The sequence below is a fragment of the Pezoporus wallicus genome, unplaced genomic scaffold (assembly GCF_028554395.1).
Source record: "Pezoporus wallicus isolate ANWC-B61680 ecotype Strahan unplaced genomic scaffold, APGP_CSIRO_Pwel_v1 contig_8226, whole genome shotgun sequence".
In the NCBI taxonomy this organism is placed as follows: domain Eukaryota; kingdom Metazoa; phylum Chordata; class Aves; order Psittaciformes; family Psittacidae; genus Pezoporus; species Pezoporus wallicus.
This window is the reverse complement of record NW_026635187.1, coordinates 1,491,388-1,507,365: the sequence shown is the minus strand read 5'-3', so window position 1 is coordinate 1,507,365 and position 15,978 is coordinate 1,491,388. Positions and strand designations below refer to the sequence as shown.

The 15,978-nt window shown below is 45.8% G+C and overlaps 1 long non-coding RNA gene across 1 annotated transcript; it reads right to left on the bottom strand.

Moving 5' to 3' along the window:
• Positions 1 to 659: 659 nt before the first annotated feature.
• LOC130599800 (uncharacterized) lies at positions 660 to 2,123 on the bottom strand. The gene is made up of 3 exons (XR_008972310.1): positions 2,062 to 2,123; positions 1,585 to 1,794; positions 660 to 809 (listed from the first exon to the last, which is right to left on the bottom strand). It is a non-coding gene; the product is annotated as an uncharacterized LOC130599800 (long non-coding RNA).
• Positions 2,124 to 15,978: the final 13,855 nt, after the last annotated feature.

Here is a 15,978-nt window from a genome sequence, read left to right as displayed (position 1 = left end):
ATTCTAACTGGGCCTTAGCTTTCCTAACCTGGTCCCTAGCTTCCTGGACAACATCCCCCATGCCGCCTGTCCTTGCTTCCACTTATTATAAGCCTCTTTTTTCAATTGAATTTTCCTCAGGAGCTCCTTATCTATCCAAGGAGGTCTCCTGGCCCTCCTGCTGCGCTTCCTTCTGAGCTTGTAGCAGGTGATCCTTGAATATCAACCAAGAGTCTTGGGCCCCTCTGCCCTCTAGGGCTGTATCTCATGGAACCTTCCTAAGCAGGTTCCTGAAGAGGCTAAAGTCTGCTCTTTTGAAGTCCAGGGCAGTGAGCTTGCTGCACACTCTTCTCACTGTCCTGAGGATCTCAAATTTGAGCATCTCATGATCGCTGCATCCAAGGCTGCCCTGGAGCGTCACATTTTGTTGCAGTCAAAGCAAAATGCAATGGCTTCTTACTGGAAGCAATCAAGACTTGCTACCATGTATGAAATAACTCGTACGTTGATAATATTGTTTGAATGCATAAAATTAAGTGCAAGTAGACTTGGTGTATTTAAACATGTTGGTTACTTTTGTAAGTTCCTTAATGAAATGTGTCCTCATAAATACCACCATGAAGCACAAACAAAAGTCTCAAGGCTCAAAGTTTCACATGAACATGTAAAAGACATTTTTACCTGGATTCAAAGCTCTTACTCAGACCTGATTTCATTTCTAGAAGCATATTTGTGTCTACTTCATGGTTAGCCTTCCCTGGAAGAGGGATTCCAAGTGGGATCACCTGAGGAACTGGGATCAAGCCAGCCACCACTTTCTCAACAGTCTTCTTCAAAGAAAAAAAAACAAAAAGGCAGACAATAATGTTTCTGAACAGAAGAATGCATTGAGAATGCATTCCTGAATGTGATTCCTGTCTTCATTTGTTACTCTTTCAAGAGAGAGCACAAGATTCTTTAAAGTGTTATTTCTCATTGCCAGATTTTCACATTGGAAAGGAGCAAGGTCCTGACTGACACGCAGATAGACTCCACAACTTGTTAAAGTTGTAAAGTAGGCATGATTTTATTCAGCGCTGAGGCACATGGGGACAGCTCCTCCATAGCATGCACATCTCAGTGTTGTTTCCCTCTACATTTATTCTCTAAACCTTATACATATTTATAAGGTTGCACAATACTCCTATACATATTCATGTCATATCCCCACTTCGTATTATAATGAGCTAGAAGGTCCTTCGCGCCTGAGCAGTGCCCCCCCGGTCATGGGCAAGGGTCTCAAGATAAATAAATGAGTCTTCCTCTTGTGAGTAGGGGTCTTTGCGATGAAGTAAATGAGTCTTCCTCAAGCCTGAACTTTTACCTCTAGCCGTCATGCATGCCCTCTAGAAATCTGGTCAAAGTCCAAACCACAAAGCTGGTTTTAATCTAAGTCTGGTCAAAGTTCAAACCACAAATCTGGTTTTAATCAGTAAGAATTATAGGTGTTTGCTGAGCAAGCCGTACTTTTGTTAAGCAAGCAGAATTCTTTAAACCCCCCTGCACAACCCCCCTGTACATTAACTAAACCTCTGTATCATAACAACAATCCCAATTCCAACGTACTCTCCTGTTGCAGAACTGTGAGCAAAGCTTGAGATGAGCACTGTTGCTTTCATTTCACTTTGCCCTTCCTTGCTCAAGTCTGGATCCCATGTGTTCCAGGGAAACAGCTTTAGCATCATACATCAATGCTCCATGGTAGGAGTGAGTCACAGGGAAGTCTCTCCACCCTAATGGCACATTGGAGCTAGCCTCTTGTTTCATTGCAGCCATCTAAATAGATGTCCTGCAAAGAGCTAAAGCAAGACAGCCATTGCTTAAGCTTGTCTCAGCTTTTGTATGCATTAAGAATATCACCTATAAAACAGGTGCCAAACATGACTTATCATAATTTACATAGTCATTATCAGGTCACACAATTCAAGAATGGCAAATTGCAGTTAGATACAATAACATTTTGTAACATAAAAAGATATACTCTGGATCTTGGGAACTGCAGGAAACATGTCTACACAGGAAGTATTTCCTTCTGTAACCAACTTTTTAATCCTCCAGACACATCTTTTACACTGGTCATCAACATAGACAGTGCTTTTTCAGCACAGCAGGGATTCTTTAGTCCGTGCTCTGCCTGGGGCTGTGCCCATCTCTTTGGCTGGGTTGCCCAAAGCAGTGGTTCAGGACTGGGGCAGTTCTCAGCCAAACTCTCTTGGGCTGCAAACACACAGTGTGCACGGGACACACAAGGTGGGGGGATCTGATCTTTACTTGATGCAAAGTGTTATAAAAATCTAGCCAATCTGTTTTAATTGATTTTTATTATAATTAATATCGAGAGACAATAAGCAAGCAGCGCTGGGTGCGCCGCAGTGTCTCCGCTCCACCCAAGACGCACACCGGGAACTTCTGGGGATAGTCTCTTATACTTTTTGGTTTCCCAGGCTTCTTCAGCCAATCCTGTTGTCTTCTTTTCCTGGGTTTCTTCAGTTAATCCTGTTTTCTTCTTTTCCCGGGATTCTGCACCTGTTGTTGGGGTCTTGTCTCCGAGTGAAGAAATATTATGTATTATGTCTATCACAAGTCTGACAGCCATCTTAGCCCCCATAAATTCCACTCCTTATGTGTTTATTTGTTCAACGCACAGATTTCACAACATACTGTAACAGGACATATCTCTAATTTACCTACCCCCCCCCCCTTTCTAAGAACATTCTTTGCACAATACTGCAGTTGACCCAGGGGAATTATTCCCTTGTTTCTTCTTCTTCCTTGCTGTGGTATTGACAGGGACACTTACCATAACCTTTGCACATAGCACAATGATCACAAGGGATTCCACCTCCACACAAAGTGTAATGATCACTAGGACTCCTGAGTTGTTGACACGAATCACTCTGGTGTAACTCACACAAACGGGCAGTGAGCAGCTTTCCACAAGGAGCCACCTGCTCTTGGCACCCCTGGACCAAAAGCACAGGACCTCAGTTCAGCCTCCTGAGAGCCCAGCCCTGCTGGGACAGAATGGTCCTGCCACCACCCCCAGCATGCCCAGCCCCTGCCCCAGCATGGGTTCCAGCCCTGCCTGCAATTCTCCTGCTGGGTCAGGCTCTGCTTCCAGTCCCCTCCTGGTACAACCCAGCCCACCTCACCCCACTGCATCCCTGCTCCCGACCCCCTGCCACCTAACTCAATCCCAACCCACAGCCCTGCCTTCCCACTCAATAGCTGCCACAACCCCACTCGCCCCACTCCTGCCCGGCTCCATTCCGCCTCCATCCCAATCTCTCCCCTCTGCAACACCCCTCTCCTGCTACCGATCCCTTCCCACCCTCCACCTCTGTGGCGCCAGCTCTGACATTATCCCCACGCACCCCCCACTGTCATGGCGGTGGTGCAGGTGGAGGGGAAGCCGGAGCAGAAGGTTCCTGCCAAGAAACACCAAGTGCTGGGACTTACCTGCGTCTGCCCCTGGAGCAGGGTCAGGCCCCACAGCTCTGCTCCTGCCAGCGCTGCCGAGCCTTGCAGTCAGTTGATGGTGCTATCAGAGCACTCCACACACCACAGCACATGCTGTGCCATTGATCTGGCTCTGGCAGAGGCAGAACTGCGTTTGGAAGCTGCAAGCGAACAAAAGCAGCGATTTGGAGAAAACTTCAGGAACAAACTTGCCAACAAAGTTGAAGTTGACAAGCAGGTATTCTTTATTGGGGTGCCAGGAGACACGGGGAATAGCTCCTCTTAACGTGTGTTGCCGTATTGCTACGCAAGCAAGCCTTACATATTCACCAGGCATACATACATATTCATGAGGCTACATATTAATTACATCATTTTCCAGAAAGTTTCCCGCACGTGTACAAAAATGTGGCAGTGGTCTCTGAGGGTCATTTACTTCTTCCAACAATCTTCATCACTTCTGGCAGCCTTTGAAGAATGTGCAGTAGATGTTTACACCAGCTTAATTATCATTACAGACACAGCAATCATCCTGTCCTTCTACTTACAGTTAGTTTAACTGTGTCCATCCTGGACATCTGCTAGTCCCAGATACTCCCATCCCCAGGTCCTGTTTTCCTATCCTGTTTTTCTTACACTTTTTGTACTAAGGTCATAAGGACCTAAAACTATGTCAACTATAACGGTTTATCTTCATGTACCTCAGTTATTTTCCATTGCTACTGTTACAAAGCCATCAAACTTAACGTTACTTAAAATTGATTCCACTTATTTACAAAGGTTTATATTCCATTTTGTGGTTTTGTGCCTCCTTGTCTCAGCTGAGAAGTGGCTGCAAAAGGGCTCTGATGTGGGGCTGAAAGCCAAGGGCTGTGCAGGGGAAAGGAGAGGCTGCAGAGCCTTACCCGTAGGGCTTCTTTTAGTGGAGGTGGCGGTGCTGCCCTTGATCCTGGCTGTTTTCCAGGCCTGACCTGCCCTAAACGGTCTCCCCTTGATGCGCGGATTGACTCCACAACTCGTTAAAGTTGTAAAGTAGGTATGCTTTTTATTCAGCACTGAGACACACGGGGATAATTCCTCAAAGTCATGCATGCTTCAGTGTTGTTTCCCTCTACATTTATTCTCTAAAGTTATATATATTCATAAGGTTGTACAATATGCCTATACATATTCATGTCCTATCCCCGCTTCATATTATAATGAGTTAGAAGGTCCTTTGAGCCTGCACAGTGCCCCCTCTGGTTATGGGCAGGGGTCTCAAGATGAAGTAACTGAGTCTTCCTCCTGTGGGTAGGGGTCTTCAAGATGAAGTAAATGAGTCTTCCTCTTCTTGAACTTTTCACCTTTTAGTCTTCACATATGGCCTTAGGGTTTGGTCGGTGTCCCAGCCATAAACCATCTGCATCTCCCCCTTCAGGCATCCGCTTTTCCTTATCAATAGCTGCTTATCAGTAGAATCAGGCCTCTGCTTTTCCTTGTCAATAGAACCAGGTGTCTGCTTTTCCTTGTCAATGGTTAGTGCCTTTGTTCTGCTTAGTAGGCATGATAGGTACAGACAATACTTTTGTTTAAGCTAGCAGATTCCTCTAACCCCCTTGTACAACCCCCTGTATAACCCCCCTGTACAACCCCCCTGTACATTGGTTAACCCTGTATCACCCTGGCCTCTTCTGTGGCCACCAGCAGAGACAGGATTTTCCTGCACAGATGTCTGCACCTGATCCTGGGTGATCCTGGTGAGAACCCTTCTGCATGCAAATGCAGATCATATTTTACAGTCATACAGTCACAGCCTAGTTTGAAGTGGAAGGGACCTTAAAAGTCACCCAGTCCCAGCCCAGTGGCCATGGGCACGATGCTGCCACCATCACAAAGCTATGACAGTAGCTGTGGAGACAGACACCCATGGCTCCGGCAGCACCCACAGAAGCCCACTGGGCATTGCGGAAAGCATGAGGGGTGCTGGTGGGCTCTGGTAAAGCCCAGGCCAGTGCTGGGCCTTGCGGAAGACTCCAGTGCTCTGCTGCGCTCTGGCAATGCAGTCTGGAAGGTGACAAAAGCCCTGGCAGGCACTGGCACAGCCCAGAAGCCCACCGGGCATTGTGCAAGGTGGAAAGGAGCTGGTGGTCTCTGGGCACACCTGCGCAATCCTGACTGCAGCAATGACCGCGGGAGCCCCTGTGCTCCCACAGCAACAGCGCCAGGACAGGTGCTGTCTCTGAGCCTCCCCTGCCCTTGGCAAGCACTGCCCCAGCCCCAGCAATGTGGCATTTCACGACAGGGACTCAAGTTGATGCTGAAACAAGGAGGCACAAAAGTACAAAATGTAATCAGTTCTAAGTAATATTAAGTTTGATGACTTGTAATGGAAAATAACTGCGGTGCTTGAAGGTAGTTGACATAGTTGCAGGCCCTCAGGACCTCAGTACAAAAGGTGTGAGAAAAGCAGAATAGAAGGACAGGACCTGGGGATGGGGAGTACTGGGGATTAGCAGATGTCCAGGGTGGGCACAGACAAACTAACTGATAAGTAAAAGGACAGGATGATTGCTATGCTTGAGGTGTTAATAAACCCATTAAACTGGTGTAAGCATCTATTAGGGAGTATCTGGGACTAGCAGATGTCCAGGATGAGAGCAGTTAAACTAACTGATAAGTAGAAGGCCAGGATGATTTCTATGTCTGTAATGTTAATTAAGCTTGTTGGGAAAAGTAAACGACCCTTAAAGACCACCACATTTTTTGTATGCATGCCAGAAACTTTTTGGAAAATGATGTAATATGCTCAGTGACCACATAAGGATGACCTGTATAGCAACTGGGGGACACACGTTAGGAGGAGCTATCCACCGTGTCTCCCAGCGCCGCAATAAAGAATACCTGCTTGTCAACTTGAAACTGTGCTGGCAAGTTTGTTCCTGGAGTTTTCTCCAAATCAATGCAGAGACTCAAATCCTCGTTTATTACCACCAAGCCCTTTTTATCCCCTTGTTCGGTATATACAACGTTCAATCTCACTGGCCACTGTGAAACTCTCCAGGTAAATAGCCCAATCACAATGCTGCAGACCCTCTCACAACCCCCACATCCTCTGGCCTCCAACTGAGATTCCCGCCACAACTACACCCTGGCCCATCCTCTCAAGGCTTGCTTGTTTACCTTCCCTGTCCTTCAAGGTTCCAACTCATCACCCCAGGGCTTGTCAAGCACCAAGGCCTCAGAGCTTATTCCCAAACTCTTTTTCATGCAAATCTTATCACCTTTACTCCCCACATCTCCCCCTTCTTTGTTTTGTATATTCACTATCAATATCTGCTTAAGGGCTCTATTAATAAGAAACTGTATAAGCTAATAAAAACTAACAAAACAAACATTCTTAATACAATTTTTTCACTCAGGCTCCTAGCCTAGCTGATGCGCGGATTGACTCCACAACTCATTAAAGTTGTAAAGTAGGTATGCTTTCTATTCAGCGCTGAGACGCACGGGGATAATTCCTCAAAGTCATGCGTGACTCAGTGTTGTTTCCCTCTACATTTATTCTCTAAAGTTATATATATTCTCCTATCCCCGCTTCGTATTATAATGAGCCAGAAGGTCCTCTGAGCCTGCGCAGTGCCCCCTCTGTTCATGGGCAGGGGTCTCAAGATGAAGTAACTGAGTCTTCCTCCTGTGGGTAGGGGTCTTCAAGATGAAGTAAATGAGTCTTCCTCTTCTTGCACTTTTCACCTTTTTAGTCTTCAGGTGTGGCCTTAGAGTTTGGTCAGTGTCCCAGCCATAAATCATCTGCTTCTCTCCCCTTTATCAGTAGATTCAGTAAATCTACTAATTTCTAAATTCTAAATTTCTACTAATCTCTAAAAGTAGTCTGCTTTTCCTTATCAATAGAACCAGGTATCTGCTTTCCTTATCAGTAGGACCAGATGTCTCTGTTCTGCTTAGCAGGCATTTACAACAGACAATACTTTTGTTTAAGCAAGCAAATTCCTCTAACCCCCCTGTACAATCCCCTTGTACATTTGTCAACCCTCTGCATCATGGCAAATAAGCAGTTAAAGAACAGTTAACATTCTGCACTAACAATTGGTTTTGGACTATATAATGGAAATACAGATACATATCTATTTTTACAGATCTTAAAAAATCAATTTCTTGTGGCTGTGTTATTATACCCCCCAGCCACCCCACGTCTCCACAGGACTCGAGGCTGCCATTGCTTCCAAAAGCAGTCTGAAAGGACTCCTAGGTGTGGCAACTGACAGGCACAGGGTGTCTTGTCCTGTCACATTGGCTAATGATCTCTTTTGGCTGTGCAGGAAACCACAGTAGGGTCAGTCCTCTTGTGATGAAGAGACAGAACACAGGGCAGGACTAACCCATCTTGCAAGGACCCAATGAGGTCCTTTATTTGTGGAAACACAAGCATACCCTCATCGCAAGGTTATTAAAGGGAATGGGCCTTCCCATTCATGAGTTTCAAGATTATGTACTTTAACATGAGCTTTCCCATTCAAAATTCTTAGAACCCCCGAAATGGTGCTGTATAGGAGGTCTGATATGTGGATAGACTCCACAACTCGTTAAAGTTGTAAAGGAGGTATGCTTTTATTCAGTGCTGAGACACATGGGGGATAGCTCCTCCAAAGGCATGCGTAACTCAGTGTTGTTTCCCTCTACATTTATTCTGTAAAGTTATATATATTCATAAGGTTGCACAATACGCCTATACAAATTCATGTCATATCCCCACTTTGTATTATAATGAGCTAGAACGTCCTTTGCGCCTGTGCAGTGCCCCCCCACCCAGTCATGGGCGAGGGTCTCAAGATGAAGTAAATGGGTCTTCCTCTTGTGAGTAGGGGTCTTCAAGATGAAGTAAATGAGTCTTTCTCCAGCCTGAACTTTTTACCTCTAGCCATCACGCATGCTCTTTAGGAGTCTGATCAAAGTCGAAACCACAAAGCTGGTCTTCACTGGAACTGAGTAACTGTTCCTCACCCTTATCAGTCTTTTTCTTCCCCTTATCAGACTGTTTCTCCTCATTATCAATAGCCTATTGTCCTGGTACTGCATGGCAAGCATGACAGGTATTTGCAAACAATGCTTTCTGTTAAGCAGGCAAAATTCCTTTATCCCCTCTTGCACAACCCCCTTGTACAACCCCCTTGTACAACCCCCCTGTACATGGGTCTACCCTCTGCATCAGGTCCATCCTCCATCCAGCGATTTAAAAAATTCAAAACATAACAAGCTTTCACTATACATTCTTGTGGAGTTAACCCTGAACTCCCCCTTTTTTGTTTCATATATCTATTATCAATGCCTGCTTTATAACACTACCATCATATTAGAAGTTTTCTAGCTTTTGCCTTAGCATTTTCTAGCAGCTGCTGCAAATTTGCATGCTCTAACATCTCTTTTACAAGTGACAAATCTATACAATACAAGGTGTAGTTTCTTATTAGCAACTGGCTAGTAAATACAGGTGGTTTTAAACACAAAATCACAGCCTCTAATAATAGGTACGTTACAAGCACACATATTCAAGTTGTCACTTTCCAGTTGCCCCCAAGTGATGTTTTGCAATCATTCGTTTTTCTCTTCCTCTGTCTCATTCTGCTCGGGGTATTCACGGTCAGCTCCTGTAGCTGAGGCATCGGGTTCTTCCACTTGTCTGTCCAGCTCATGGTAAGGCTTGGCAAATTTTGCAGGCAGCCGCCATAGGCCTGTAGGTAGGACACAAATATACCCCCTCCTCCAGGTTATCAGTTCTTGAGAAGAAGACAGGTTGAAGTGTTTCCTTAAAGCAGAGGCATTCTGATGCAAAAGGAATGTGAAGCAGCTGCAGAAGTAAACTGCAAAGTGTTAACAATCAAGGAGTTTGCTGTGTCATTACCTGCAGTTAAAGGGCCAGGCAGGTTGGAAACGCAGGAGCTGCACTGGCTCCTTCCTTTTTCAGGTCTGCCTCATCTCGGGTTTTTTTTTCTTCTTCTTCTACCACCCTGATGCTGCTTGGGTGATGGCTGATAAAGCTTGTGGTTGCACTGCCCCTCTCGCTTTTTCATTTAGCAGTTAGCAGGTCTTGTTTCAATCCATCTGTTTCTCCAAGTCCTGCATTCACCCCCAGGTTACTTTGAACACACTAAGCAGGGCTCCTCCCATACAGCCAGCATGTTGCAGGCACTCTTTAGGCTTTATTTGTGGTGTCTCTACAAACTGCCCCTAATATGTCAGTAGATTCAATGGGGTTTTGGTTTTTTTTCTCTTCACTCCATGGCTCCAATGTCCATCCTGGCCGTTCCAGTGGTGGAGACTGGGAGCCGAATCGGTGGGCAGCTTCTGAACATGGTTATCAAACAACTAAAGGGGCCTCACAGCCTTTTTATGCCCCCCGTTAAAAACTTTTATGGGAACCCAACACAGAAAAATACACAGAACACCATCTGCCCTCAACACACACACACACACACAAGGGATCCCACAGGCACACTCCACACAATTACAAAATTTGAAACACAACATCCAGACAATCATTACCCCCACTAGATGGACCCATGTACACAACGTGGCACAAAGACCCTGTGAAGATCAGGCTAGAAAAGTCTCCAAGGGTCAATAGAAACATGGACATATTTGTATTTTCCAAATTCCCGTACATGGGTACATGAGTATCACAGAGAGACCGTATCAAATGAGTTGCAAATGGGGCTCCAAGTCCATGGTCAGTCACCCTTCACCTGGTATCTTTGATAAGAGCATAGGAGAGACTTTCCCACTGCGGGTCTTGATTTGGCACATACACCCCCGGGAAAGTACTCAATCCATCTGCATCCCCCAACCATCTTGCTTCTCCCTTTACAGCTGCCCATTTGTCATAAGGATCTGGGGGTGTCATGGTTTAAACCCAGTCAGCCATATATCAGCCACACAGTCTCTCTCTCACTCCCTTCCTTCTTTCCCCCCCGCCCTGCTCCTGGAGGGATGGGGAGGAGAATCAAAAAGAATGTAACTCCCACGGGATAAGAACAGTTTAGTAACTGAGGTATAACACAAATCACTGCTGCTACCACCAGAATAATAATGACAAAGGAAATAACAAGGGAAGAGAATACAACACCTCAGCACCCACCCACTGATAACTCACCCCACCCTGCCCAACCAAGCAGCAATACCTCCCCCCCCTCAACAGTGAACTAGCCCTTCCAGGTTAACTCCCAGTTTACACCCTGGGCATGACATGCTGTGGTATGGAATACCTCTTTGGCTAGTTTGGGTCAGGTGTCCTGTCTCTGCTTTCTCCCGGCTTCCCCTCCTCACTGGCAGAGCATGAGACTCAGAAAGTCCTTGGTCAGACTAAACATTTGAGCAGTAACTAAAAACATCAGTGTTATCAGCACTGTTCCCAGGCCGAAAGTCAAAAACACAGCACTGCACCAGCTACTAAGAAGGAGAAAAATGACTGCTGCTGCTGAACCCAGGACATTATCCACCCCTTATTCCATACCATTAACGTCATGCTCAGATCCCACATTTTCAATATACCATCACTCTTATCTCATATATATATACACATATATATACATCCACAGAGAGAGAGAGAGATCATTCCTTAGTGTATGGACCAATCCCTATGAAGCTGCTGAATCCATCCGGTCCATGATGTTGGGCTCCATCTCTTGTAACAGCCTTTCAGAGCAGGAGAGGCTGTGTGCAGTGTTCACACTCGTGAATAACCTGGGCAATAGTGTCCATTGCTAAGTCCACCCCTTGATCATGAGTCTACCTGTATGTTGCATCTGTGCCCTGATGGCATGAAGTGTCATGGGCCCACCAGGCTCAAAATAATTCACCCTCCCCTTCAGCAGTTTCTGCAACTTTTTGCTGGGGACTCCATGCATATGCCTTCCATCTCCAACGCTTCCAAAGCACTGGAGGGGCCCAGTGGACTAGATATTCGCCCATACTGTCCCACACACCCTGCCACTCATGACTGTCCAGCCTCAGGGAAAACCTCTTGGTCCTCCTATATCGTCGTCTAACCCTAGACAAGACCCAAACCAGACTCTGCTTCACTTTCAAGATCAGAGAAATGGTTGTGGGTAAAACACAGTCTGTATGTGTGCCAACATACTGATCCCCATCACAATCAGCAGGCAGGTCCCAGGGGTACCCAAAGGCCATTCAAAACCTTCAGAACTCTCTAACGATGCTGCTGTACTTGTCACTGGAGCTCGTGTAGCTGCTGTGCTTGCCAGCTCTCTCACCACCAGCTTCTCTTTTTCTGAGTCCATATCTTCCTCCTCTGCCTTGCTGAGAAATGCTGCGTGGTCTCCTGCATCCTCCACTTGTCCTGGGTGCCCAAGGCTGGACCCAGCTGAGGGTCCCAAAGGTGTTATCTTGCCCTCCGCGTCCTCCTGGGGCTCAGGCTTGCAGGGCTCAGCTGGCAGCTGCCGGGAGATGCTCTCAGCTGCCGCCGGGCTGGGCTCTGCCGCGGGGCTGGGATCCTCCACCGCCTCCTGCCGCTGCTCGGCAGCCGCCTCCTCCCATTCCTCGACCGCCCCGACGTCCTCCACTGGCAGCCGCTCCCTCCTGGCCTCTGGCCCCGCTCCTGCCGCCGCTTGGTCCCCGGGCCGCTCTCCCAGGTCACTTCGGCCACGGCCAGCTCCCGGGACCACTCCCACTCAGCTCCCCGCAGCCTCACGAAGACAGAGGTCTATATAGGGTATGCAGATCCTACTTGATGCCCAAACACTCTCCTACCTTCCTAATTACTTCTGCAAGAAAACGCAGACCTCTGTCCAAGGACAAGCCTGCTGGTACACCGTATCGGGGTATTATCTGGGTATATACCTGAGCCTGTTATGCTGTGGCAATTCTGTAAAGTCCACTTGCCAATAGTCTCCTGGACAATTGTCTTTGTTGTTCCAAGTGGTTTTTTTTTTAGCATCACAAACAAGGTTCACATTTCTTGATAACACTTTTATAATTCCAGCCATTTGCATACTCAGAACTTGGAACTTTAAAATCTCAGTCATTGATTCTGTTCCCCCATGAGTTACCTGGTGGTTTTCTTCTCATAAGAGGCTGGGCAATTATTACTTGCCTATTTGGTGTAACCCACCATCCTTCAACATGCTTCTTGGCTCCTAATAGACTAAGTAATTTCCCATCCTCTGTTTGATAACTTGGAACATTATCCAAGCACTGATACTTATGAGGCAATATTAATGAAAGGTCCCCACCCACAGCTTCTTCCACTGCTTTTTCAGCAACGTGATTACCAATATTCACTGGAGTGTTATCAAACTGATGTGCCTTAAAAAGCAAATTTTGACTCCATAAGTTTCATTTGCACCATCAGCTCAGCTTTCTGTGCTGACGTTTTGGGGGAAGGAATGCAGGGTTGTAGCCTCTATTATGTTTGGTTATCACAGTGTATCCTGCTTTCCAGTTTCCATTTTCATAAAGCTGCTCCCATCCACAAACAATTCATAGTCCACATCCTTCAGGGATATATCTTGCAGGTCAGACTGGAATACACCTGCTCAATGTTCTGTAAACAGTTCTGGGTCAGCTCTCCTGCTTCTGGATCAGCTCTCCTGCTTCTGGATCAGTTTGTCAAAACCACTGCTGGTTCAAAAGGTTAGTTACTTTCAATTATACATTTCTCTTGTTCTAAGAGCATAACCTGATATTTTAGCAGACTGCTTGGGGAAAGCCAATGATTGCTTTTCTGTTTCAGAATGGTTGTTAACATGTGAAGTACTAATACAGTCCATTTTCATCCCAAAGTATTTGATATTTTTTTCTATTAGAGGCTCTAGTCCTTTTCTTGCTTCCAGTTTTATAGGATACTGTTTCTGTCTCAGCAGTGTGATGTTTGGTTTCAGAGGAAGTTACTGCTTCTGTATTTTGTGATCGTCCCAGTGCTCCAGCATCCCATACTGTGGATATACCCACTTCCTCTGGTATATCTGGCTCAGTGGCTGGTTTCCGTAACATAAAAACTTGGGCCTCCACAGCCTTTTCACCCTGTCCACTCTATGGCAACAGTGCCTGAAGCTGTTTGTTTGCTTAATTGCCCTTTACAAGTATTTATAACAGAATAAGTAGTTTCTCTTTCTACAAGAACTTTTACCTTCTCATTCCCCAACCTAACTGTAGCCAGGGGCTCTGCTGGGGTGGGATTCAAATCTTCCCCGCTCCTCCTCAGTCTTCATCTAAAGTAATAATTCTTTTTGCCTGTCCTGACATTCCACTAAATCTCCGGTGTTTATTTTGATTCTGAGGGCATTCTCTCTTCCAGTGCAACATGTGGAGTTTGTTCACAAACCTTTCCATGTAATCCTTCTTTCCTCTCCTCCTGGGCTGCTCCCCCCTTTCCTCCTTTCTTGCATGATAGCTACAGACAACAATTTTTCTCTTTTTTTTCCCTAAACATTTCAGTTTACTCTGGAGCTTATCTTATGCCCCACACATACATTAACAAATTCCTAGTTGAAACCTAACACACTATAACCCACAAAACACAGTATTGTATTATATTAATAATTGTATTAATTATTATATTAAAATAAGTATATTAATAATCGGGGACTCAAACCTCTTTCCACCACCATTCAAACCATTTCAGGGAACTTGCACCGGAGCAATGGTGGACCAGTTGCGATATGTCTCTCAGGACACATTCATTATCTTTCCCAAATCATACTGGTCCTTTCCTTCCTTCCTCAAATTCAGGATCAATAGTAGTATACTTATGCATCACCTCTTTTAATCTTTCCACGAATCCAGAAGGTGATTCATTTATATCTTGCTTTATTTCATATAGCTTAGACCAGCTCACTGCCTTGGGGACCGTATTCCTAATACCAAATAAAATCCAACTCCAATATTGTTTCAAAGCCTGCCTGTCCTGGTCCCCATTAGGGTCTCAGTTAGAATCGGGGGTAGGTGCTTGAAGATTCACTGTACCTATCGCTGCACCTGCTGTTATTTGTTGCACTACCACAGTCCAAGCCATATGAGTAATCATATTCCTGTCAACACTCTCAAAAGCATGATGCATAATTACCAGCCACTTGTTTCCAAATATTCTAATCTACAATGGTGAACGGAATCTTCATCATGACCAGACCATTGTTGCCCACAGCTTGTCTTAAAGGTGCAATCACAGTTTCCCCTTGTTTTCCCCTAGTTTGCCCTGCTGTAGGGCTAAATCCTTCAACCCCCTCTAATATTTCTGATACCTGTGCTGGTGCTTGTGCTTAATTCTCATTGTCAGCACCTTCAGCCCCATTGCTCACAATACCCCTTCTCTGGGGACCTACCATAAAATCCAAATCCTCTGCATTCCTCAAGGTCGAGTGCATAACTGTCCTATGCTGCACAAAGAGCAACAGCGCTTAAGCAAATTTCACTGTCTTTCTCCAAGGAAATTACTAACAGGTCCTGAGGTGCAAAATTAAAGCTGAAATCCCTTTGTTGTTCCAGATGGTATCTCAAAGTGAAAAACATTTCTGCATAAGCTACTTCATCCCACTTTCCTTCTCATCTCAAGAATAACATTCACGACTGATAACAATATTTTACCAGAGTCACCCGAGTAACTGAACTCCTCCAGGATTCACCACTTTGTTCCAAAGTCTCCCCAGTGACCAAGCCACCCAGGAGTTCACCAATTTGTTTCCAGTGTTGCAAAATGCAACCCAGTGGGTATTTCTTCAAACCCCCCTATGGAGGCAGTGGTCCTGACCTCCACCCAGATTGCTGCAAAATGCAACCCAGTGGGGACCTTTTCAGAATCCTCCCTTTGGAGGCAGTGGTACCCATGATCCTGACCGCCACCAAATATCAAAGTCCAGACCACCAAAACCAAACTACCTTTTACCCACCATGCAGGGCATCCCGCTGCTCCTTATGTGTAAAGGGACCAAAAAGAATGCCTTTTTAAAGAAATTCAATCAGGGCCTTACAGAGGTGCCAAGTAGGCCCAGGGAGCTGTGGTTCCTGTCAGGGAAACTCCCCTGATGCCTGCATGAAGGTCCCAGAGACTCCCAGATACATGGGAAACATGGCTGAGTGTCCCTGTTCAGGCACCAAATTGTTACCATAAAAGTCAGTCAGAGAAACTCTCAATTTGGAGTTTGTCATGATTTAAGCCCAGCCGGCAACCCAGAACCACACAGCTGCTCGTTCACTCCCCCCTCTTTTTCCTCCCCCAGCTCCCAGAGAGATGGGGAGGAGAATCAAAAGATTCCCTCGGTTGAGATAACAACACTTGAGATCTCAACTCCCACGGGTTGAGATAACAACAGTACAGTAACTAAGGTTAACAAAACCACTACTGCTACCACCAATAATAATAATGATAAGGGAAATAACAAGGGAAGAGAATACAACACCTCACCACCCGCCAACTGATACCCAGCCCAATCCGAGCAGCTATCTAGCCCTTCCAGGTAACTACACTCCGTTTCTATATTGGGTATGACCTGCTCT